The following is a 12,696-nucleotide window of genomic DNA, read 5'->3' as shown; positions in this document are numbered from 1 at the left end:
GGATGAATGGATGGATGGATGGATGGAAGGATGGATGGATGATGGGTGGAGGGATGATGGATGGATGGGTGGATGGATGGATGGACGGACAGACCTTTGAATGGATGGGCCAACAGATGACTGAAAAGACAGATAAGTAAGTAATGAATTAATGAACCAATTGGCAGGTGGATGGCTACGTGGAAGACTGGGATGAAAAGTAGAAGTCTGGCTGGAGGATGGGTGAGAAGTTAGATGGTGAGTGGATGGGTGCGTCCTTCTGATCTAACTCTGGTTGCACAAGGAGACTCTTTCTCAAATACCCACTGTCCGTCCCAACCAAGGTCTAGCTCTGTGGTCCAGGTGCTGCCTGGACCTTATGTCAAGCCACCTTACGGAGCCAGCATCCCCCGCACTGTGCCAACAACCCTCTGGCAGGGGGAATGTGTAGCAGGAGTCTACACAGGGCCCTGGCCAAGGTCTTGGGGGTTACTGTTTTCTCCAATGGTGCCAAGTCCAGGATCCTAAGTCGGGGCTCCAGGCACAGCCTCCCCTCCTCAGCTCCCTCTCCTCCCAGTGAGGTTGGGAAGCCACACGTGAACCAGAAGCCCCTTCCCCATCCCCCTGAAGAAGCCAGAGGAAGAGCCCTGGGTGGGAGAAAGGAGGCCTGGAGGTGTCTCCAGCCCTGATGCATGTCCCTGGAAGGCTGGGACTCTGCCACAGTGGGTGATCCGACAGGAGTGAGGACAAGGCTGACACCTGTGGAGTTGTTCTGCTACAGCCGATGGAGCCCCAGAGGCCCTCACTTTGACCCTGGCCGCAGCCCCCGGTGCTCCTCCTCAGGGCCCGGGGCTCTCCGGACCCCACTGGCTGGGACCATCTGCAAGGGGCCTTCCAGTGTCAGGAGGCTGAGGCCCTGGCCATGAAAATGAGTCGTCACAGTTTGCAAGGAAAAGGCAGCTGGACGAAGACAAGACACTTGGCTTCCCCAGGCTCCACATTCAGTCTAGCCAATCTCTGTCCTTCCCCAGGTGCCATGTTCCCATCTCTACCCTCAGCCGTGTTGGGAGCCAGTGTAGGTTAGGAACTCATGGATTTTTCTAGGGCAGGGGTCCAAGAGGTCCTGGGCTGACGGGAAGCAGGCCTGCGGCAGGAGTTAGAAGGGGTATGGAAGCCACATATGCTCCAGAGGCAGAGAAAAGGGGCAGCCAGGAGGAGCAGGAGACCCAGGGGCAGACTCAGGGAATGAGGGCTCATATCACCTTCCACACACTTCACGGCCTCGGTGTGGCAGATGCCTAGGGCTGACTTCCTGCCATGGTGCACCCACCATCTCAGGGCCACCGTGGGGTGCTGGGCTCTTCCCCTCTGTTATCCCCACAGAGGGGCTGGGGCCAGGCCTGGGGGGAGAGGGAGGGACCAGAAGGGAGTCAAGGGCTCACTGTTCCCAGCACACCCCGCCTTGGCCGCCTGCCCCCCACCGATCAGCCGTCAATCTTGTCCCCTGGGAGGCAGAGCATAGGCCCTGGACCTTGTCAATCTGCTGGAGCACATGAAGCCTAAGCCAGACCGTTCCCACGCCGTGCCAGCCCCTGAGGAGGGGCCCCAAGCGGCAGAATCCCTGCCTGTCCCAGGCCTGGGGCCCCCATGTCTGCACGCAGAAGCTTTGTGTGTCCCCATTGCACCACTCAGCAAACCGAGCCCACCAGAGACCCTCACAATCACCCAGTTACACACAGCTGTTTCTCTGGCTTGTCATTGGGGAGAGTGCTGGGAGGAGCAGCTGGCCCACTGAGGAAGGGAGAGCCAGGCCTCTTTGGGATGCTTTTCCGGTAGATTCTGGGGTCCCACAAAGGCTGAGGTGGTACAGCTAGAGGCTGAAGGCAAGCGCACTGGGGTCCCTCCTCACGCCCACACCTGCACTCCACCTCCTGCATGGCCCGGGGGTGGGGCTGCCCCAAAGCAACAGCACCCACTTTGGCCAGACTGGGGACCTGAAATTCCCTGAGGGCTGTTCAAGATCCCAGTTTTCAGACTCACTCTTCCCAGTGAAGAAAGGGATAGAAACACAGATGTTTTCAGATGAGGAAAGCAGGGCTCAGAGGAGTTAAGTGAGCAACCCAAGGTTGCAGAGTGATGAAAAGGTGGGATTCAAACCCAGAACTGTGTCTTGGACCTGGTGGGTGATGGACGGATGGATGGATGGTTGGATGGATGGATGGATGGATGGTTGGTTGGATGGATGGTTGGATGGTTGGATGGATGATGGTTGGATGAATGGTTGGACAGATGGATGGATAGATGGATGGATGATGGATGGATGGATGGATGGATGGATGGTTGGATGGATGGTTGGATGGTTGGATGGATGATGGTTGGATAGATGGATGGATGGATGTGGGAGTGGATGGATGGATGGATGGATGGTTGGATGGATGGCTGGGTGGATGGATGGATGGCTGGATGGATGGATGAATACCACAGTTCATGCTCTTAACCTCTGTCCTGTGCCATCTCTGCTTGGTAGGGCCCAGCTCCTGCTGAAATACCTCCAGAGATGGGGTACTCACTACTGGGAAAGTGCCAGCTTTCTCCTAAGTAGCTGGCTGCGCTGCTGTCCTCCCCACACCCCGCCAGGGCCCGGGTTCTGCTCCAGCTCACCCAGGGGAATCCCGTGTCCTGCCCCCAGGGCAGCCCGCTGGGCTCCAAGGCATTTCCAAGTGGAGCTTCCCAAGCCTTGATCCCTGACCCCTGCCCAAATCCCCCTGGCATGCCTGGCTCCCCCACTCTGACCTCCCTGAGCATTTCCCTGGCCCTGTCCCCGTGTGCCAAGCCTGCCGAGCCTGCTGTGGGCCCCTGGTTCCCCACCAGACTCTGGGCAGGCCTGGGTCATCCAGCTTTGAAGCCTCAAAGCCCGTCTCTGCCCAGGCGACTTGCTCCCTGGCGTCCTGTGCACGCAGCCAGCATTGCCGGGCCCAGCGGTACCCTCCTGCCCTCCTGCCTTTGCATCCTTCCCGGGCCCCCTGCCCCAGTCTCTCCAAGGGCCAGCAGCCTGAAAAAAGACCTCTATGCTGTTTCATTGGAACCGCCTGAGACGCCAGCACCCGGCCAGGACAGAGCCCCCTGCTCCAGCCAGCTGACGATTTTCCTTCCCGCCACACAGGCAGAAAGGGGTGCCCTTCCCTCTGCCCCACACAGTATGGAGGAGTCTGGGGCGTATCTGGCCCGGAAGGGGAGGAGGGGGCCTCTGCAGCTTGGGGCAGGGCGGCAGCTAACTGGTCCTCCAGACAGAGCGGGCTCACAGGCCCAAAGCCGGTCCAAGACAGGTCACCGCCGTGCAGATGCCCTGTTAGCACAGGGCGGGCACAGACGTTTCCCAAAGCAGACTCTGGTTCCGCGGGACGTGAATAGGGCCACGGGGGTTGGAAATCGCAGGGGGAAGCAGAGTTTTCACTGAGGTTTGCCTGGAGCCCTTCCAGGCCCCTCCGAGAGGAGACGGCCAGCAAAGCTTCTCAAGCCAAGCTGACCTCAGAAGTCCTTTTCCTAGAGGATCTTCTGGGACCAGCGTTCCCTGGAACCCTCGAGAAACTGCCCAAGTAGCTTCCAAAGCCCTGAAGGCCCAGCCTGGTGTGAAGCTGGGTCGGAGGTGGGTGCATAAAGCACTCGGGGTACCGAGCCCAAAGTTCTGGCACGGCCCTGCCCACACCCGGCGACCAGTGGAGGGAAGGTGCCCACCCTGCCTGCACTTGCCTCCCTTTTCTGAAGATTACGCGGCACCGAAGCCCACGGCACCACCACCAAGGATGTGGGGCCCAATGGCAGCCCCTCCTGGGGCCCGGAGACCCGGCCAAGTGGAGCCTGCAACTCACAGCCCGCGGCGGAAGCTTCAGGAGACACAGAAGGGCCTGTACAGGTGGCTTTGTCCCCCTGGGAAGAATACAGCAGGCAGGGTCTGCTCCTGCCCCTCGACCCCTGCCCGCCCCCCCCCCCTCCCCTCCATTCCCCCAGCCAGGAGCCCCGCAGGGGCCCCAGGATCTGGGAGGTCTGGCTGCCACAGAGGCGGGCACGGGTTACCACCTGGCCCAGCTGCCGGGCGCCTGGGCGGGCAGGACGGCTGGGTGCCCGGACCTTCCTTCCACATTTCCGAAGCCGCGTCTTCAATGTGCCGGGAGGCCCTCCTATCGATTCAGCGTCTAATCCGGTTTCCCATCTGCTTTGCGAAGGGCCCTTCAGGCCTCCCTCCGCTTGGTATTTCCTAATCCTCAAACGCTGCTTACTTACCGCTCTCTCCTGAGGGACGCCCAGCTCCTCTCACCCCCTTGACATTCCTGCTCTGTCTCCCTCCCTCCCGGCCATGGCCTCGCCTCGCGACAGGAGCAGAACATCAGCCACTCCCTCCTTCTTTAACCCAGGGCTCATTGGGTGCCTCCTCTGGGCCAGACACAGGGGCCCGCGTCTGTGGTCCTCTCCGGAAGCAGTGTGTCTGTCGGGGAGCCGAGATGAGAGGACGCCCGTGCCCAGCATGGCCGGGGGCTCCCGGAGCCGTTACAAGCCCCCCATCCACCGCCCTGCAGCCGGGAGGTTGTCCCCGCTGTGCAGATGAGCAAGTTGAGGTGAGGAATTATGCTCGCTTGCTCCGGGTGCCGGGACCTGAGTTCCTGCCCTTTGGGCCAAACTCCGGGAAGAATGTTCTGGATGGCGTGCCTCTGCCTGGCACTCATGCTGGCCTGCGGCAGGCAGCCCTGTGACCAGGCCGAGCCCAGGGCCCTGGGGGAGCCATGCTCTGCAGGACTCGGCCCAGCCTCTGAGAGCGTCCGCGCCCCTTCCCAGCCGTGCCCACGCCATCCACCCCCGCAAGGCCCCGCCGGGGAGCGCCCTCCACATGAAACATCAGAGGCCCGTGTGCGGCTGAGGGCCTGGGCTCCTAACCGGAGATTATCTTCCAGGGGAGGGGAGCGGGTCCTGGAAAGGCCTGTCCCCGCCCAGCAGAGAGGGCAAGCCCCAGCCCTCCTCCCACTGCCAGGATGGGATGGTGGAGGGGCCTGGGCTCCGGAGTCAGCCCCTGGCCCAGCTCGGGCTCCTGGGCGGCAGCAGGACCCACAGAGATGCCGAGCAAAACGGAAACGCAAGCCCCTTGTTCAAAACTGGGTAAGAGTTTCCAGCTGGCAAGTATGATGCATTAGACCGAGTGCAGGGGCCTGGCGGAGTGAGGTCCTGGGCACGACCGCCGGCCCCTGAAGCTGGCCCTGCACCCGGAGCTCAGCAAGGCTCCAGGGTAAAGTCCTGTAAGGTCCCACCTGTGACTTGGCCTCGTGCCCCTGTCTCGTCTCCCCGGGCCACTGCTACCCTGCGTTTCCCCCAGCAACACGCTGCCTCCCGGGATAGCACCGAGGGCTGACTCCCGCCCCGGGCCCCAGCTGACCAGCAGGACGGGCCACCTCCTTCCACTCCCTGCACCTCCCTGGCCTTTCCGTGGGGTGAAATGATGCGTGTGTAGGATTGTTTGCTAGACCGTCGTCCCCACCACGAGGGCCTCACCACCGTGTCTTTAAGTGGCCTGGTGCCTGCCTGGCACACAGGAGGTGCTCAATAAGTCCTTACTGAGGGTGAGAAAGGGGGGCCTCAAATGTCCATCGAGGGATGAATGGACAAAGAAGACGTGGGATATATATACGATGAAGTATCACTCGGCCATCAAAAAGAACGAAACCTTGCCATTTGCAACTACGTGGATGGAACGGGAGGGTGTTATGCTAAGCGAGATCAGTCCGAGAAAGACAAATATCTGATGACTTCACTCACATGTGGAATTTAAGATACAAAACAGATGAACGTAGGGGAAGGGAAGCAAAAACAAGACAAAATCAGGGAGGGGGACAAACCAGAAGAGACTCTTCAACACAGAGAGCAAACGGAGGGTTGCCAGAGGGGGGTGGGCTAAATGGCAGAGGGGCATTAAGGAGGGTACTTGTTGGGAGGGGCCCGGGGCGTCGTAGGTAAGTGATGAATCCCTAAATTCTAATGAAATCGTCATTACACTCTACATTAACTAACTCGGATTGAAACGAAACACAAATAAAAATGAAGTTAAAAGAAAAGAAGGGAGGGGCCTGATTTAACCCCCTGCGGGACCCTCACTCCCTCTGTGGGATCCTCAACGGGAGACCGTGCACAGCATGGAGACCCCCGGCTTAGTCACTGCCATCTCCCACCAGCCTGGCCCCCATCCCAACCCCCGAGGCCTGGCTGGGAGCTCCGGGAGGCCGGCCTTGTGGGGTCACCCTTGGGGCCCCCAAAGAGCTCGGTGCCGGGCTGTGCAGCAGGCGCTCGGGTCCCCCTGGCCGCCACCCACACACAGCGCGCCCGCTGGGTGGGGAACGTCTCTGTGGGAAAGTTCGGCCCTCGCTAGGCACCAAGCGACGCGAGCAGGACGGATGGACGCTTCCAGATGTAACAACAACAGACAGTAAGTCAGGGCCTGCGAGGCAAGGTGTCTGGTAACAAGGGTCCGCAAAAGGGGTGGAAAGACCCAGCGATGAGTGTGTCCCCTCCAGGCTGACGAGCCGCCCTAATTCCGCCACCCTGGTGACACCCAGGATGGTCCCATTCTGCCCAGACATGCAGACAAAACCAGTTGCTGAGCAGGTCCTGGTGAGTCACAGCTGTGGCGAGTGGGCTTGCCTCCGTGTTCCTCCCACGGTGCTAGTGCCTGCCTGCTCTGGAAGCTTCCGCCTGCCGAGCGTCCTTGGCCAACCTCAGCTCTGGGCCCCGGAGCCGTAGCGCGGTGAGAGGGGCTGAGGCCGCAGCGCGAGAGGCCCCCAGACTCCCATCACCCCCCTTACACGCCTCTTCCTCTCCCTGATTCCTCCTCCAGCATCCAGGCCTAACCCAGGGACGCTGGCGATTCGGCCTGTCCATAAGGACTTCCCATATACCTCCTCTGTGCCAGGCATGGGATGCCAGCCCTCAGTTCTTTTCAGATCCTTCTGGATCCTTCCAGCGCCTTGACCACATACAGTGCTGGGGATGAAGGCCATGGGTGCCAGTGGACCATGGAGGCACCTGGTGGAAGGGAGCCCACTGTGGCCGAGGTCCCGTTTGTGCTGCGAACTGGGCGCCTCTGGGGGGAGCTACACGGGGTGGCGAGGGCCGACCTCGTGCCCCAGCTCGGGAGGACCGGAGTGGTGGGAAGTGAGGAGATGGGGGGGACCGCGGCCAGGCAGCGGGGGCGAACGTGGGAGCCGGGGAGAGGCGAGTGGAAGGGGGCCTGCTCAGGAGCGCCCTGGCTCTCGTCCCTGTGTTCCGGAAAGGCAGGTCAGGGCCATATTCTTCCTGGTAACAGCTTTATTGAGATATAACTCACGTGCCATAGACTTCACCGACTTTCAGTGTTTTCAGTGTGTTCTCAGAGCTGCGTACCCACGGCCACGGTCTTTTCCAGAACGTTTTAGACACACCAGAAAGAAACCCTGTTCCCATTAGTAGTCACTCCCCATTTACCCCCGGCCCCAGGTAACCGCTAGTCTACTTCCTGTCTGCGTGGGTTCTCCTGTTCTGGACACTTCACAGAAATGGAACCACACTCTGTAAGTGGCCACTGGTGACCAGCTTCTTTCACTCCACATTCTGTTAAGGATCTGCCCGACCCCCCAGCAAGAAGGCCTGAAGGACAGAAGTGAGAGGGAGAAGACCACTGGCGACGCCCACCCCAGCAGGAGAACTATTTCAGAGGCGGGGCCCCTGCAGGGACATAAAGAATTGCCACCAGCCCGCCATCTCGCCATCTCGAGGGATAGTGGTTCCTCTGCCTCTGAACCGGGCTCGGTGTGACAAGCAGGCACCAATGTGGGGCGAGGGCCACTGGCTCAGGAAGCAGAAAACTTTCAGAGCCACTTTCCTGGCTTGGGACGGCTCTCTCATTTAACTCTGGGGCCGGGTCAGGGGCACCGTGCTGGTGCGAGGGACGAATGTGAGTCCTGTGTGTGTGAGCCACGCTGGAACGCTGGCTTCAGCTTCAGATCCCACCAAACCCTTCACGCCGTCCAGGCAAAGCTGCTGTCCGGCTCTTTGAGTCGTAAAGGGTCGCAGGAGTGTTAACTATGTCACCAATAGCAAGAAGGGAGCACGGGGACATATTGAGGGCACAGAGGAGGAGCCCACCCTTTCATGCCACCATTTCATGGTAAAATTCCAGATGAATCCTGATAACCCAAGTTCAGTATGACAGCGAGCTGAACTTAAAGGGATCCAACATCAAAGCCAAACCTGGCCCCGGAAATCCTCACGAGCTGGGCTTACAGGCTGGTGTGGCCACTTAAGGCCAGAGCGACCCCACAGAGCAAGCAACTGCTAGACACATGCCTCATCACCACGTGGCAGATTTTGCTCTGCCTCTCTGAGGCCTGCCACGTCCTGAGGCCCTAATCTTGCCGAGCTAGCCATGAGATGGTTAGAAACACATCTAATCAGAAGCGTACAAGATTTCCTTGACAAAATGATGAAATGCCATTAAAGAACTTAAATCCGGGCGCCTGGGTGGCGCAGTCGGTTAAGCGTCCGACTTCAGCCAGGTCACGATCCGTGAGTTCGAGCCCCGCGTCGGGCTCTGGGCTGATGGCTCAGAGCCTGGAGCCTGTTTCCCATTCTGTGTCTCCCTCTCTCTCTGCCCCTCCCCTGTTCATGCTCTGTCTCTCTCTGTCCCAAAAATAAATAAACGTTGAAAAAAAAAATTTAAAAATAAAAAAAGAACTTAAATCAAGTCCTAAATAAACGAAGAGAGATGTTCTCTGAGAAGGATCGACCATCACAATTGGCCAAATCTTCAAGGATTATATATACTTATTCTATTCCCTTCAGAATCCCAGCAAGACTCTGAGTTTGGGTTTGTGGCATTTCTTTAAAAATGAGACCAAATCTTCTCTCCTTTTTTAGGGGGAAAATTGGACCATGTGAATGTGATGCTCAGGGGGGAGAAATCAACCCACAAAAATTGTCAAGATGGCTCTGCAAAGGACGATCATGAAGGAAGGTGACTGACCAGATATTAAAGCTGATTCCAAAGCTACGGCAAATAAATGGTATACTCGTGGCACGAGGACAAAATGATCCGTGGGAGAGAAAGAGTTCAAAGGCTCTTCCCAACAGACACTGGAACTTAAAACATGACAAAGGGCAGATTCTTTGCTGAAAAGAGCAGGGACAGCTGACCATCCAGTTAGAAACAAAGCTAAATTCCCTACCTCACACTGTACACAAGAGTAATTTCCAAATGAGTTAAAGACAAAGGAGTTTTGTTGTTGCTTTTTGAACTACAAGCATATGGAAAGTAATAAAGATAAATATCCTTATAACCTCACAGTGCAGAAAGTATTCCTAGGCCAGACAGAAAACCCAGAAGCTACTAAGGGAAAAAAATTAAAATTGAGTACTCAGAACACATAAAAGCGTTGTGCTTTTAGGAAGGCCATGCTGGTGGCCCATATGGGAGAAACATTGGTGGAGGCAGCCAGCCCAGAGGTGAGGAGTCCAGGGGAAGGAAAGTGACCATGGTCCTTTAGAAGGTATCAAGAGGGACCAGAACAGTGGCCAGTGGGGGATTGTGAAAGACACCAGGATTATGCTAGAGTTTAAAACACATACGATAGAGACAGACTTCATTAATATATGGGCACACCTTGCCTTTTCTCCAGCAGATCCTCAATGCTAGACACAACTCCAACTTGGCCCAGTCAGAATCACGCCCTCCCCTGCCCCAGAAGCAACCTTGGGGTGTGTTTGTGGGAGAACGCAGATGCCCACTCACCAGGTGAGTGTTTAAGGGAAGAGTGTTCAGGGAGGAAGCCCTTAAACACTTCAGCCTCCAGATGTGGTCCCCTTCACCCCCCACCCCCACAACTTCTGTGCTTTCCCAGTGGTTCCCAGGCGGTGCCCCAGACTCACCAGAGGACTTTTTTTTTTTGAGAGAGAGATAGAGAGAAAGAGAGACAGAGTGTGAGTGGAGGAGGGGTAGAGACACAGAATCTGAAATAGGTTCCAGGCTCTGAGCTGTCAGCAGAGAGCCAGATGGGGGAGCTTGAACCCATGAACCTGGAGATGATGACCTAAGCCAAAGTTGGATGCTTAACCAACTGAGCCACCCAGGTGCCCATTACCTGAGGACTTATTAAAACACAGGTTGCTGGGGCGCCTGGGTGGCGCAGTCGGTTAAGCGTCCGACTTCAGCCAGGTCACGATCTCGCGGTCCGGGAGTTCGAGCCCCGCGTCAGGCTCTGGGCTGATGGCTCGGAGCCTGGAGCCTGTTTCCGATTCTGTGTCTCCCTCTCTCTCTGCCCCTCCCCCGTTCACGCTCTGTCTCTCTCTGTCCCAAAATAAATAAAAAACGTTGAAAAAAAATTTAAAACACAGGTTGCTGACCCTGCCCCCGAAGTCTCATCTTTTTCAGAATTGCATTGACTACTCTGTCACCCATGTCTTTCCACATAGATTTTAGAATCTGTTCCTCAACACCTACAAAACAGCTTAATGAGACTTTAGGCTCATGTTGAATCTACATGTGAAACAATACTGGGTTTCCCAATCCATGAACATGGACTACCTCCCTATTCCCCGCCCCCCAGAGTTTCTGATTCAGCAAGTCTGAGGAGGAGTCTCAGACTTTGCATTCCCACCCCTGGCCCAGGTGACCCCACCTAGGCCTGGGCAGGAAGCCCGACTGGGTCTGGGAGTCAGGGCTATTCTGAAAACTGGTAACCTCCTGGGCTGGGCCCCAGGATATCAGAGAGAGCTTATGTTCTCAAGTAAATCACCACCAGCCAGTTCTTCTGGGATTTTCATGCTAACAACTAACTTTTTCAGATTTTTAATCTCCGGCAGATAAACAGTGAGTGCCAGGAATCTGCAGGTGTATAGGTCCAAGGAGACACAGCCCCTTGTGATAAAGGGTTTGCTCTCTAAGTATCCAATTCCTCAAGTTTCTGGATGAATTTCTCACCTCTTGCAACTTCCTCTATCAATAAATACGCTCTCAGAAAATCTCAGAAAAATCAACCCCAGGTTGGCTAAGGCTCTGTCATTCCCTGTGGGCTGTGGGGCAGTGCTCTCTGGCTGACCCCAAGGTGAGTCCAGTTGTCCTCTGAGGACAAGACCTGGCAGTGTGGGCAGGGGGCTGGCACACAGGAGACCTCAGCTTTCTTCCCACCATGGAGAGGAAGATGAGAGCCAGGTAGGGAAGATGGAAGGAACAGCATAGGTGAGGCTCAGGGGCTGGCACCTGGCCTCCAGTAGATCACACAGGTGGCAGTCTGAGTGGCCACCCTCCTGTCTACCTGTGATTCTGAAGCCCAGGCACTCACTGGACCCATCCCCTTCCCGTCTCCCTGAGTGGTCCTCCCAGAGCTCATATAGAGTGGTGCCCACCCATACAGAGCTCAAGCCTGTGCAGGGCACCTGCAGGGGCCCCCGGGAGGTTGCTGTGGCCCATCTCTCTGGCCGACAGTGTGTGTGGCCTTATTCTCCTCCAGATCCCTCTTCTCCCCAGTGTCTGCAGGGACCCCGGGAACAGGACTCCATCTCTCAGTTTTCTTGATTGGGGGCCAATCGAAAGCCTGCTCTGGGGAAACAGGGACCCCAAGAGGAAGGGGTAGCTATGGCTTCAGAATGCAGGAACAATGCCACCTGGACTGCCACTGGGATTGAGGTCTCTGATCAGCACACACAGGGGGCCAGAGCTGTTCTCATGCACCCCAGACACAGCCTTATTGTCCCCAGAGCTAAAAAACAAGCAGAGGCCACAGCCTGAGCCTTGTTCACTGGCAGAAGGGCAGTCCTGGTGACCCCATGTCCCTAACTCCACACTCTGTCCCTGCATCAGGGTTCTGGTGCTCTAGAGCCCAGTAGCACCCCCGAACCCAGACCCCCAACTGTGAGGATCCGGGGGGGGGGGGAGGGGGATGAGGGGAGATGTATGGGGGCCCAGTCTAGAGCTGCCAAGGGCCCCACATCAACGCCAGACTCTTTCAAAAGTGGCCAAGAACCACCCTTTGGTAGATGCAGCAAGGCCAAGAATTGAGTGGCCAGGGGCCTCTGCTCCAAGGTCCCATAGACCTGGGTTCAAATCCTAACTGGGTGGCCCAACAGCAGTGTGGCCCTGGGCTTCCCAGGCCTCTGGAGTGAGGACATCAGCCGGAGGCTGCAGTGAAGGTCAGAGGCGATGCATCTCTCAGTGGGTGCAAGGCCTACATCAAGTGAGCCGAAAATGCTGTCGCTGTTATTTCTGCTTTGGGGTCCTCGGCACTGGCACCAAGAAGGCGCTGGGGACGTACACAGCAGGCGTTGCTCCGATTTGCAGAGAGCCATGCAAACCCACAGCCACTGTCAGTCCTTGTAGCAGGAATCTTCAGCGTGGCTTTGACCTTGCTCTAACCTGGCCCGGGGCCACGCCCAGTCCACCTCGGAGCTCGTGTGCGCTCGGTGTTCTGGCACTCATCAGCGGCCCTTGTCTCCAAGTGTCCGGCCTGCTTTCCCTGTGTCCCCAGCACCCTGGGGTCCTTCTCACAGACCCACTGCTTTGCAACCAGGCATCTGTAGAGTCAGTTCGAGCTGCTGTAGAAAGTCTCAAAGATGGGGGAGCTTAAACAACAGGATTCATCCCCCCGCCAGGTCCTGGAGACCAGAAGTCCAAGATCCAGACCCTCCCCCAGGTCCTGGAGACCGGAAGTC

At 57.3% G+C, this 12,696-nt stretch overlaps 2 long non-coding RNA genes across 2 annotated transcripts in view; one reads left to right on the top strand and one right to left on the bottom strand.

Moving 5' to 3' along the window:
• The window catches only part of LOC121023829 (uncharacterized), a 6,511-nt gene extending 2,152 nt beyond the window's left edge, over positions 1-4,359 (bottom strand). Inside the window, exon 1 of the long non-coding RNA XR_005787512.1 lies at positions 4,261-4,359. This is a non-coding gene — a long non-coding RNA (uncharacterized LOC121023829). The remainder of the gene's footprint in view (positions 1-4,260) is intronic.
• On the top strand, positions 4,360-9,334 carry LOC121023828 (uncharacterized). The gene is made up of 2 exons (XR_005787511.1): positions 4,360-4,592; positions 8,911-9,334. It is a non-coding gene; the product is annotated as an uncharacterized LOC121023828 (long non-coding RNA).
• The last annotated feature ends 3,362 nt before the right edge of the window (positions 9,335-12,696 follow it).

The sequence above is a fragment of the Herpailurus yagouaroundi genome, unplaced genomic scaffold (assembly GCF_014898765.1).
Source record: "Herpailurus yagouaroundi ecotype Mexico unplaced genomic scaffold, PumYag 569, whole genome shotgun sequence".
Lineage (NCBI taxonomy): Eukaryota > Metazoa > Chordata > Mammalia > Carnivora > Felidae > Herpailurus > Herpailurus yagouaroundi.
The sequence above is the reverse complement of the archived record's forward strand: the minus strand, read 5'-3'. Positions and strand labels throughout refer to the sequence as shown.